Raw genomic sequence first — 13,117 nt, forward strand, 5'->3', positions numbered from 1 at the left:
CCTTTTAGTAATTTTGATAACTTTATTACCTTCTAGTATGACAACATTTTCCAGACTAATATTGAACATTTTCTTGCTAAAACCTGAAATCAGCCATCTTTCTAAAGTTCCTTGGTTTCTTTAAGTGGAAAATAGAATACCATCATCTCAGTAATAGGATTGTTAATTACAACTAGGTTGGTCACTGTGTGTAGGCTTATTCAGACTGTTGAGTTAAAAAGTTTTTTTAAAAAGATAAAATCCATCTTGTGTGTGTACTAATAACTTCCAATTCAAACGCAGGACTAAACAGTATTTGTTACCTCATCTAATTTGCATTTGTATCTCGCATACTAATTTTTCTTACAATTCAGACAACTGTCTTAGAATAATATCAACACTGTGACCAATTATATGATTACTGGAAGCAGATTTATTTTTAATGGCTCTTTCTGTCCTGAAAGTAAATCTCCCTAGGATTGAGCAACTAAATAATTCCTTTTTATATAGTTACACTATCAATTCAAGAGTTAGATTGATTTATTTCAATTTTTAAGGAATTGGGTTTTTTATTATAATGTTCATTTAGTTTTATTATTTACATGTTTCCAAAATCAACTATACAAAAACAAGATATGTCCAGAAAAATCAAGCTTCTATCCTTGTGGCCTCCGGCTTACTTCCCCCCTATTTTATGGGTAACCACCAAAATATTTTACAGTCTATCCTTCCATTGTTAAGTAAATATGCATATATATTGTACATTTGGATTGCCCTTTACTTAGATAAATGATGGAATAATTTACATATGTTCTCTACCTTGCTTTGTTTTTTGCTATCAAATGTAAACTGGGAATCACTACATAAAAAAGATACATTTCTTATTCCTTTTTATATCTGCATAGTATTTCATTGTATGAATATTCCATGGTGTATTCAATCAGTCTGCCATTGATGGGCATTTCTACTTTTTTGCTGTTATTAACGATACTGCCATTGATAGCTATGTAAGAAGTCTTTTTGTTTTTGCTGAGGTATCTTTGGGGTAGATTTCTGAAAATAAGGTGCTGGGTGAAAGGCTAGGTGAAGTTGTATTTTTGATTAATAGTGTCAGATTCCTTCCTAGGGGGATTTATATACTTTGCATTCCTCCCAGCAATAAGTGAGAGTGTCTGCTTGCCCATAGCTTTGCCAATGATATATGCGAATTTCTTTTTGGGTAAACTGTCTTTCCATTTTTTTTCCTTTCTTTCTACACCTAGAAGCTTTCTCTACATTTAGGATATTGGTCTTGCATTATATAAAAATTTTAAACGTATTTTCCCAGTATATTGTTTACCTTTTTACCTGGCTTAGGTTGTTCAATGTTTCTGTGCCATGAGAATATTTCTGTGGAATTTATCAATCTCTTAATTACATTACTTAATTTATGTCATAGGGAATTTTTCCCCACTTCAGTTAAGAAATTATTTACCCATGCTTCCTTGAGTACTTTTATGATATAATTTTTAGGATTTTAAATCTCTGGGATTTATGCTACTGTGTAGTTGAGGAATTGATCAAATTTTGTACTTTGTCTTACAACTCTAATGATCACAATGGACTGTATTTAAATGTTCATCATTTTCCTCATTGATTTTTTTTTGGGCTACTTCTCATTATACTCTAAGTTTCTGTAAGTTATTAAATCCATGTCTAGATTTCCAGCTCTATTTTGCTGGCTTGTATGTCTTTTTAAATGTCAACATACTTCTATTGAAGTTTTCTAATATGTTTTATTATCTAATTGTGCTAGCTCTCCTTCATAGTTCTTTTTCAGGGTTATTCTGACTAATCTTGCTTTTTTTTTTTGTTTTTTTTTCCATTGCCTTTTTATTTTATTTATTTTTTAAATTTTTATTTACTTATTTATTTTTAGACAGAGTCTTATTCTGTTGCCCAGGCTGGATTGTAGTGGTATGATCTCGGCTCACTGCAACCTCTACCTCCTGGGTTCAAGTGATTCTCCTGCCTCAGTCTCCCGAGTAGCTGGTATTACAGGCGCGTGCCACATGCCCAGCGAATTTTTGTATTTTTAGTAGAGAAAGGGTTTCTCCATGTTGGCCAGGCTAGTCTCTAACTCCTGACCTCTGGTGATCCACCTACCTCAGCCTCTCAAACTGCTGAGATTACAGGTGTGAGCCAACATGCCCGGCTCCATTGCCCTTTAAAAAACAACTATCTAGCTGCAGGAAAAAATTGTATTTTTATTGGAATTGTATTATATTTATATATCTGTAAAAGAAAAATCTGAGTCACAATAAAATTTTAAGGAGTTTATGTGACTAAGTAGCAATTCATGAATTGGGAATCAACAAACTCAAAGAGGTCTAGTGCTCTGATAACAAAGTGTCAGAGGCAAGTGTTTATAGGGTGAATAAGGAAGCAAAATAAACAGATTGATTGCAGTCATAAAATTGCCTTTTTCAGTTTACCATGTTGGAAAGCCTTTAATCACATAACCATATGTTGTTGGCTGCTTATGACTAGCCGAGGTTAAGTTTTGCTGCTGTCTAATGTAAGCATGATCATTTACAGCATTTATCAGAAATGACCCAAGTTAAGTTTTGCTTGGGTTTGGAATTGTGTTACTTTTATAAATCTGTAAAAGAAAAATCAGAGTCACAATACAATTTAAGGAAATTTATTTGAATAGGTAGCAATTCATGAATTGGGGAGCAACAAACTGAAAGAAGTTTAGTGTTCTTTTTTAAGCAAGGTTCAGGCTATTTTTAAGGTCTAGTTGCTTTATTTGCTTCAGAATTTTTCAGATTTGGTTTACATTTTAATTTTGCTTTAACAAACAAATTAGAAAAAAAGTTCTCCTTTACGATGTTGGGTCTTCCTATTCAAGAATGTTATGTATGCTCATTTGTTCCAGTCCGGTTTTGTATTTTTCAGCAATATTTTATAATTTTCTTTGTAGGTTTTGGGCATTTACATTTACTGCTAAATGTAGGCCTTGGTCTGATTTCTCACTGTCCTTCTAACCTACTCTCTTCCTTACCTTCTGCTTTTGTAAATGGAGATATCTTTTTCTTTGGTTATTATTTTTTTTAACATGTGAGTGTATAAATGAATGCTGTGTATTTTTGCATGTTGATTTTATAACTTGCTATTTTCTAAATTGTCTTATGTTTGCATTATTTTCTGTCAACTTTGGGAGTTTGACAGTTGTGTAATTATATCATCTGCAAATAAAGATTTGATAGTTCTTCTTTTTCTCTTTTTTTTTCTAAGATGGAGTCTCACTCCAGGCTGGAGTACAGTGGCACAATCTTGGCTCACTGCAACCTCTGCCTTCCAAGTTCAAGTGATTCTCCTGACTTAGCCTCCCAAGTAGCTGAGATTACAGGCGAGTGCCACCACACCTGGCTAATTTCTGTATTTTTAGTAGAGAAGGGGTTTCACGATGTTGGCCAGACTTGTCTCGAACTCCTGACCTCAGATGATCTGCCCACATCGGCCTCCTAAAGTGCTGGGATTACAGGCATGAACCATTGTGCCTGGCCTCATTCTTATGCCTCTAATTGCTTCCTCTTGATTTACACCTCCAACAAAGTATTCAGTAAATCATGAAGAAGGGGGGGACTTTTTTAACTTGTTTCTGATTTCATTAGGAAGATCTCTAGTGTTTCTCCTTTGAATAATATGCTCTCTTATTTCTTTCAGAAAATATTCATCAATTCTTATTTTATTGAGTATTATTATAATGAATGGGTGTTAAAATTTGATTTTTCTGAGTCTATGGAGTCGATTATATAATTTCTTAATAGAATGCATTGTGTTAGACTCCTGGGAATCTTAGAATAAACCTACTTATTCATGATGTATTTTTATGTGTTGTTGTAATTTTGGGTCATATATGGTTAATAGTTTTGCAGAGATGGCCATAGTGAGACTGGTCTATAATTTTCTTTTTAGATGTAATCCTAAAATGTAGGTTTTGTTGTTACTTCGATATGGCAAGGTCAATAGATTAGGAGACGACTGCCACTGTGAGTATGGGCTGCTATGAGTATGTTTATCATACTCATAGATCCCAAGTGGAGGGAGCATGGGGGTGCCAAACAGAAAAGTATGGGGGTCTATCAGGAGCTAGAGGGAGGAGGGGATAATAATAGCAAGAGCTTTTACTGTAACTTGTAGCACTAGCATTGGCTAGTGTCAAAAATAAAATAAAATCAGGTTAGAAAAATTTTAAAGTATATTGTCAGATGGTAAGAGAAAGTACAGATTGCAATCCAGGAGACATGAACCAAATGGTAAGAAGTTCTGCTGACAGCAGTTACAGTACAGTTTATAAAGCATAAAGGAGGAAATATTTTGACTTTTTTTCTTTGCAGTTGGCTGTTATACATTAACATTCTTTTTAAGGTAAACAGAGCTATTTAAGCTGACTTATCTGTATCTGATTGGTTCAATTTCACTGAATCAGGCTGACAAGGAAAAGTTCACATTCTGTGTTTTATGATTAGAGTTAGTGTCAGGGAAATCAGAATGGCTTATGTTTTGGCTACATGGTTATGGGTAGTTAGCCTTGGGGTATATCTGAACTGAGGCCTCCATTTTAATTTCTTTTTAAATATACTATTAATAATTTCAGCAGGCCCTAGGCCATACAGGTTCTCCCTAGTCATCTGGTAGCTGAGCCTGAGGTGATCAGGCAGGTGGATAATGGCCCTGAGTGTGAGAACCTAATAAAGGAAGTAGTTGCGGTATTAGCTCTGAATAGTTGGTTTGCATTTAAAGGATGTGCTGCCCTATGGACAAGGTGTTTTTACTATTTCTAAGAATTGACTAACCCTGCGGGGCAGTCCCTCCAAGGTCAGCAAGTCCTAAGATACCAAAGCATCAGAATACAGAAAATAAAAGGCATGGTTAATACATATGGCAAGTTGTATTTTTTTCCCATAAAATATCATTTAAACTAAGTTTTCAAATTTTTTTGCCAAGAGTTGTTCTTAGTAGTGTTTATTCTGATTGTCATTTCCTGTAGTTGTTGTCTAATTGTCTATTTTGACTTTCTCTTCCCTCCACCCTTTTTGCATTAGGTTAGCTTTGGTTTGGTTTGTTAATCTTTTTCAAAGAACTAGCTTTTATATTAACTTTTTTCTAAAAAATTAATTTCAGATTTTATCTTACCCCTTTTTCTTTTTGGGGTGGGTAATTCATTTAAGCTGTTTAGGTTGAATGTTTAGTTTTATTGATAAATGTATTTATGCTGTAAATTGTCCTCTGGTAATTGCTTTAGCCCTGTTATAGGTTCAGATGTTGTATATTCATTGATTTTATTATAAAGAAATTCTGTAATTTGGTTTCATATTTCTCCTTTGAGTTGTTTAATAGCAAGCTTTTAATTTTCAGAGATAGGGCTCTTTTTGTGTTAACATTTTGGTCACAGAGTGCTGTATTAGTTCTAATTTTGGTATTGATCTACCATTTCTTGTGACCTAAGATATAGCAATTTTCATAAATGTTTTGTTTACCCTTGAAAAAAGATATATTATCTATTTAAGTTTAGGATTTTATGTATAAGACCTTGTTGAATTGTTATTTAGGTTTTCTATAGTCTTACCATTTTTTTGTCCACTTGATCTTTCTTAGATGTGTTAAATTCTTCTAAAATCTTTTAAATATGGTTTTACCTATTCTCTTTGAATATTCTGCAGCTTCCACTTTATGTAATGTTTTGCTGTGTTACTGGGAACAGAAATTTTAATTGTTAATATGTTTTCATTATGAATTATACCTTTAGCATTTTTAATATTCATTTTCTCCTTTAATGCTTTTTGTTTTGAATTCTTCTTTTCAAATATAAACATTGTGATCATTGCCTTTTATTTATTTGCATTTTCCTTGTCTTCATTGCCTACCCTTAAATTTTCCTGAATCTCTCTCCTTTAAAATTATAGATGTGCTTCTTATATATAGTGTAATGCTGTATTTTGCTCTTTTAGATGATCAGAGATGTTTGGTTTCAATTCTGTAATTTTTTACACATGTATGTATATATAAAATATTTCACTATATGGTGTATACATTTTTACTTTGGTATTTATTGATATATGTCTCCTTTTCTATTTTTTATTTACTTTTTTGTTTCTGTTTTTAATTGTTTTGGTACCTAGTAGGTTATATATTTATGGCGTACATGAGATATTTTGATACAGGTATGCAATCTGAAATAAGCACATGATGGAGATCAGGATATCCATTCCCTCAAGCATTTATTCTCTGAGTTACAGACAATACAATTACACTCTTTATGTTATTTTAAATATATAATTAAGCTATTATTGATTCTAGTCACCTTGTTGTGCTTTCAAATTTTAGGTCTTATTCATACTTTCTGGTTTTTTCCTACACATTGACTATCCCCATATCCCCCTTACCCTCCCACTACTCTTCTCAGCTTCTGATAACCATCCTTCCACTCTCTATGTCCACGAGTTCAAAGGTTCTGAGCTTCATATCCCATAAATAAGTGAAAGCATGCAATGTTTGTCTTTCTGTGCTTGACTTATTTTACTTAACCTAGTGATTTCTAGTTTCATCCATGTTGTTGCAAATGACTAGATCTCATTCTTTTTTTGTGGCTGAATAGTACTCCACTATGTACATGTACCACATTTAAAAAAATCCATTCATCTGTTGATAGACACTTAGCTTCCAAATCTTAGGATTGTAAACAGTGCTGAAACAAACATGGGAGTGCAAATATTTCTTTGATATTCTGATTTCCTTTTTATGGGCTATTTGCCAAGCAATGGGATTTGGCTGGATGATATGGTAGCTCAATTTTTAGTTTCTTGAGGAACCTCCAAAGTGTTCTCCATAGTGGTCTTACTAATTTACATTTCCACCAACAGTGTTCAAGGGTTCCCTTTTCTCCATATTTTCGCCAGGATTTGTTGTTGCCTGTCTGTTGGATATAAGCAATTTTAACTGGGGCAAGATAATGTCTCATTATAGTTTTGATTTGCATTTCTCTGATGACCAATGCTGTTGAGCACCATTTCATGTGCCTGTTTGCCATTTGTCTTTTTTGAGAAATGAGTTTTTGGAGAACAGGTGGTTTTTGGTTACATGGATAAGTTCTTAAGTAGTGACTTCTGAGATTTTTGTGCACCCATCACCCAAGCAGTGTACACTGTACTCAATGTGTAGTCTTTTATACTTCACCCCCATCTCATCCTTTCTTCCAAATCCCCAAAGTCCATTATATCACTCTTATGCCTTTGCATCTTCATAGCTTGGCTCCCACTTGAAAGGGAGGACATATTTGGTGTTTCATTCCCGAGTTACTTCACTTCGAATAGTATTCTCCAACTCCACCCAGGTTGCTGTGAATGTCATTATTTCATTCCTTTTTGTGGGTGAGTAGTATTCCATGGTGTATACATACCATATTTTCTTCATCCACTGGTTGGTTGATGGGCATTTAGGCTGGTTTTTAACATATATAAAATACATATTTTATTTATTATGTATTATATATAATATCATATGTATTATTTATTATTATTATTTTTGAGACACAGTATCACCCTGTCACACAGGCTGGAGTGCAGTGGCACAGTCTTGGCTCACTGCAAACTCTGCCTCCCAGGTTCAAGTGATTCTCCTGCCTCAGCCTCCCAAGTACCTGGGATTACAGGTGCACACCACCATGCCTAGTTAATTTTTGCATTTTTAGTAGAGACGGGGTTTCACCATACTGGCCAGGCTGGTCTCGAACTCCTGACCACTTGATCTGCCCACCTTGGCCTCCCAAAGTGCTGGGATTATGGATGTGGGCCATCACGCCCAGCCAGTTTCATATATTGGCAATTGCAAATTGTGCTCCTTTAAACATGGGTGCCTAAATGTCTGTTTCACATAATAACTTCTTTTCTTATGGGTAGTTACCTGTAGTGGGATTGCTGAATCAAAAGGTAGTTTTACTTTTAGTTCTTTAAGGAATTTTGTATTGTTTTCCATAGTTGTTGCACTAGTTTACATTTTCGCCAGTAATGTAAAAATGTTCCCTTTTCCCCACATCCACCCCAACATCTATTATTTTTTGATTTTTAAATTATGACCATTCTTGCAGGAGTAAGGTGGTATCACATTGTGGTTTTGATTTGCATTTCCTTGATCATTAATGAATTTGAGCATTTTTTAATATGTTTGTTGGCCATTTGTATAGTTTCTTTTGAGAATTGTCTATTCATGTGCTTTGCCCACTTTTGGTGGTATTGTTTTTTTTCGTGCTGATTTGTTTGAGTTTCTTGTAGATTCTGGATATTAGTCATTTGTCAGATATATGGTTCATGAATATTTTCTCCCACTTTGTGGGTTATCTGTTACTATGCTGATTATTTCTATTGCTGTGCAGAAGCTTTTTAGTTTAATGAAGTCCCATCTATTTGCCTTTGTTGTTGTTACATTTGCTTTGAGCTCTTGCTCATGAAGTCTTTGCCTAAGCCAAAGTCTTGAAGAGTTTTTCTAATGTTATCCTCTAGAATTTTTATATTTTCAGGTCTTAGATTTAAGTATTTGATTCATCTTGAGTTGGTGTTTGTATAAGGTGAGAGATAAGGATCCAGTTTCATTCTTCTACATGTGGCTTGCCAATTATCCCGGCACCATTTGTTGAATAGGGTGTTGTTTCTCCACTTTATGTTTTTGTTTGTTTTGTTGAAGATCAGTTGTCTGTAAGAATTTGGCTTTATTTCTGGGTTCTCTATTCTGTTTCATTGGTCTACAAGCCTGTTTTTATACCAGTACTATGCTGTTTTGGTAACTATAGTGTTATAGTATAATTTGAAGTTGGATAATGTGATATCTCCAGATTTATTCTTTTGTTTAGTCTTGTTTTGGTTATGTGGACTTTTTTTTTGGTTCCATATGAATTTTAGGAAAGTTTTTTCTAGTTCTATGAAGAATGATAATGGTATTTTTAATGGGAATGGCATTGAATCTGTAGATTGCTTTTGGCAGTTTGGTCATTTTCACAATATTGATTCTACTCATCCATGAGTATGGAACATGTTTCCATTTGTTTGTGTCATCGATGATTTCTTTCAGCAGTGTTTTATAGTTTTCCTGTAGAAATCTTTCACCTCTTTGGTTAGGTATATTCCTGATATGGTTTGGCTGTGTCCCCACCTAAATCTCACCTTAAATTGTAGTAATTTCAACATGTCAAGGGCAGGGCCAGGTGGAGATAATTAAATTATGGGGGCTGCTTCCCCCATATTATTCTTGCAACAGTGAATAAGTATCATGAGATCTGATGGTTTTATAAATGGGAGTTGCCCTGCACAAGCTCTCTTGTCTGCCACCTTGTAAGATGTGATTTGCTCCTCATTTGCCTTCAGCCGTGATTGTGAGGCCTCCCCAGCCATGCTGAACTATGAGTCTATTAAATCTCTTTTCTTTATAAATTACCAAGTCTCAGGTGTGTCTTCATTAACAGTATGAGAACAGACTAGTACAGTAAATTGGTACCAGGTAGTGGGGTGCTGCTGTAAAGATACCCAAAAATGTGGAAGCGACTTTGGAACTAGGTAGAAGTTGGAACAATGTGGAGGGCTCCGAAGAAGACAGGAAAATGTGAGAATATTTGGAACTTCCTAGAGACTTGTTGAATGGCTTTGACCAAAATGATGATAGTGACATGGACAATTAAGTCCAGGCTGAAGTGGTCTCAGATGGAGGTGAGGAACTTGTGGGAACTGGAGTAAAGGTCACTGTTTCTATGCAAAGAGACTGGCAGCATTTTTTCCCTGCCCTAGAGTTCTGTGGAACTTTGAACTTGAGAGAGATGATTTTAGGATATCTGGGGGAAGAAAGTTCTAAGTGGCTAAGCACTTAAGATTAAGCAGAGCATAAAAGTTTGGAAAATTTGCAGCCTGACAATGAGACAGAAAAGAAATACCCATTTTCTGAGGAGAAATTCAAGCCTGCTGCAGAAATTTGCATAAGTAACAAGGAGCTGGATGTTAATCCCCAAGACAATGGGGAAAATGTCTCTAGTGCATGTCAGAGACCTTTATGGCAGTTCCTTCCATCACAGGACTGGAGGCCTAGGAGGAAAAGTGGCCAGCCCCTAGGACTGCTGTGTGTAGCCCTAGGACTTGGTGCCCTGCATCACCTTGAGGTATGTTTGTTCTATGCCAATATTGCTGAGGTTTTAATCATAAAGTGGTTCTGGATTTTGTCAAATGCTTTTTCTGCTTCTATTGAGATGATCATATGATTTTTGTTTTCAATTCTGTTTATGTGATCTATCATATTTATTTATTTGCATATGTTAAACCATCCCTGCATCCCTCGTATGAAACCCACTTGATCATGGTGGATTATCTTTTTGATATGCTGTTGGCGTCTGTTGTCTAGTGTTTTGTTGATGATTTTTGCATCTGTGTTCATCAGATAATGGTCTGTAGTTTTCTTTTTTTGTTATATCCTTCCCTGGTTTTGGTATTCGAGTGATAATGGCTTCATAGTATGATTTAGGGACAATTTGTTCTTTGTCTGTCTTTTAGAATAGTTTCAGTGAGATTGGTACCAATTCTTTTTTGAATGTCTGATAGAATTCAACTGTGAATCCATCTGGTCCTGGACTTTTTCTATTGGCTATTTTTTATTGTCATTTCAATTAATCATCTATCTGTTCAGTGTTTTTATTCCTTCCTGATTTAACCTAGGAGAATTGTATATTTCCAGGAAGTTATCCATCTCCTGTAGGTTTTCTAGTTTGCATGTACTGGTGTTCACAGTATCCTTGAATGATCTTTTGTATTTCTGTAGTATTAGTTGCAATGTCTCCTGTTTCATGTCTAATTGAACTTATTCGATGTTCTCCCTTCTTTTCTTGGTAATCTCACTAATGATCTATCAATGCTGTGGATCTGTTAAGAGAATCTGGTTTTTGTTTCATTTATGTTTTGTATTTTTTGTACCAATTTCATTTAGTTCTGCTTTGATCTTTGTTATTTCTTTTTTTTCTGCTGGGTTTGGGTTTGGTTTGTTCTTTTTTCTCTAATTTTTTGAGATGTGACCTTAGACTATTTATTTGTGCTCATTCAGACTTTTTGATGTAGGCATTTAATCCTATGAACTTTCTTAGCACTGTTTTTGCTGTATCCCAGAGGTTTTGACAAGTTGTGTTACTATTATCATTCAGTTCAAAGAATTTTTTCATATTCATCCGCATTTCATTGTTGACCCAAAGATCATTCAAGAGCAGATTATTTAATTTTCATGTATATGTATAGTTTTAGGGTTCCTTTTAGAATTAATTTCCAGTTTAATTCCACTGTGTTCGGAGAGAGTACTTGATATAATTTAGATTTTCTTAACTTTATTGAGGCCTTTTTTTGTGACCTATTATATGGCCCATCTTGGAGAATGTTCCATGTGCAGATCAAAAGAATGTATATTCTGCAATTGTTGGGTAAAATGTTCTGTACATATCTAAGTCTATTTGTTCTAGAGTATAGTTTAAGTCCATTGTTTCTTTGTTGACTTTCTGTCTTGATGACCTGACTAGTGCTGTCAATGGAGTATTGAAGTTCCCCGCTATTATTGTGTTGTCACCTCTCTCATTTATTAGGTCCAGTAGTAATTGTTTTATAAATTTGGGAGCTGCAGTGTTAGATACGTGTATATTTAGAATTGTGATTTTTTGCTGTTTAATCCTTTTATTATTATTAGTAGTAGTAGTATGTCCCTCCTTTTTACTGTTGCTGCTTTAAAATATATTTAGAATTGTGATTTTTTTCTGTTGAACTAATCCTTTATTATTATTATTAATATGTCCCTCCTTGTCTTTTTACTGTTGCTGCTTTAAAATACATTTAGAATTGTGATGTTTTGCTGTTGAACTAATCCTTTTATTATTATTATTATTATTATTATGTGCCTCCTTGTTTTTTACTGTTGTTGCTTTAAAATCTGTTTTGTGTGATACAAGAGTAGCTAATCCTGCTTGTAATTGGTTTCCATTTGTGGGGAATATCTTTTACTACCACTTTACCTTATGTTTATGTGAATATGCAATAGCTAAGTCCCTTGAAGATCTCAGATACCTTGTAGGTGGAATTTTATCCATTCTGTCAGTCTGTATCTTTTTAGTGGAGCATTTACACCATTTACATTTAAAGTTAGTATTGAGATGTGAGGTACTGTTCTATTCTTTATGCTAGTTGTTGCCTTAATACCTTGGATTTTTTTCCATTGTGTTATTGTTTTATAGGCCATGTGAAATTTATAGTTTAATAAGGTTCTATTTTGGTGCATTTCAAGGTTTTGTTCAATAATTAGAACTCTTTTGAACATTTCTTGTGGCTGGCTTGGTAGTGGTGAATTCTCTCAGCATTTGTTTGTCTGAAAAAGACTTTACCTCTCCTTCACTTAGTTTTTCTGAGTATAAATTCTTGACTAACCATTATTTTGTTTCAGGGTTCCAAAGAAGGGATCTAGTCCCTTCTGGCTTGTAATGTTTCTGCTGAAAAATCTGCTGTTAACCTGATATGTTTTTATTTCTAGGTTATCTGATGCTTTTGCCTCATAGCCCTTCAGATTCTTTTCTTTGTCTTGACTTTAGATAACCTGATGACTATGTATGTACGTGAAAGTCTTTTTATGATGAACTCCCCATGTGTTCTTTGAGCTTCTTGTGTTTGGATGTCTAGATCTCTATCAAGGCCAGGGAAGTTTTCCTCAATCATTCCCTCATATAAATGTTCCTAACTTTCATATTTCTCTTCTTCTTCAGAAACACCAATTATTATTTGGTTTGGTATTTAACATAATCTCAAATTTATTGGAGACTTTTTAAAATTCTTTTTTCTTTGTCTTACTAGGTTAATTCAAAAGGCTCGTCTTCAAGCTCTGAAGCTCTTTCCAGTATATTTCGTATTTCTCTGAGTGTGTTTTTCATTTCTAGAAGTTGTGATTGTTTTTTTCTTTATGATACCTATTTCTCTGGAGAATTTTCTTTCTTTTTTTTAAATTATACTTTAAGTTCTGTAGTACATGTGCACAACGTGCAGGTTTGTCACATATGTATACATGTGCCATGTTGGTGTGCTGCACCCATTAACTC

This window comes from Mandrillus leucophaeus, unplaced genomic scaffold (genome assembly GCF_000951045.1).
Source record: "Mandrillus leucophaeus isolate KB7577 unplaced genomic scaffold, Mleu.le_1.0 Scaffold318, whole genome shotgun sequence".
In the NCBI taxonomy this organism is placed as follows: Eukaryota; Metazoa; Chordata; class Mammalia; order Primates; family Cercopithecidae; genus Mandrillus; species Mandrillus leucophaeus.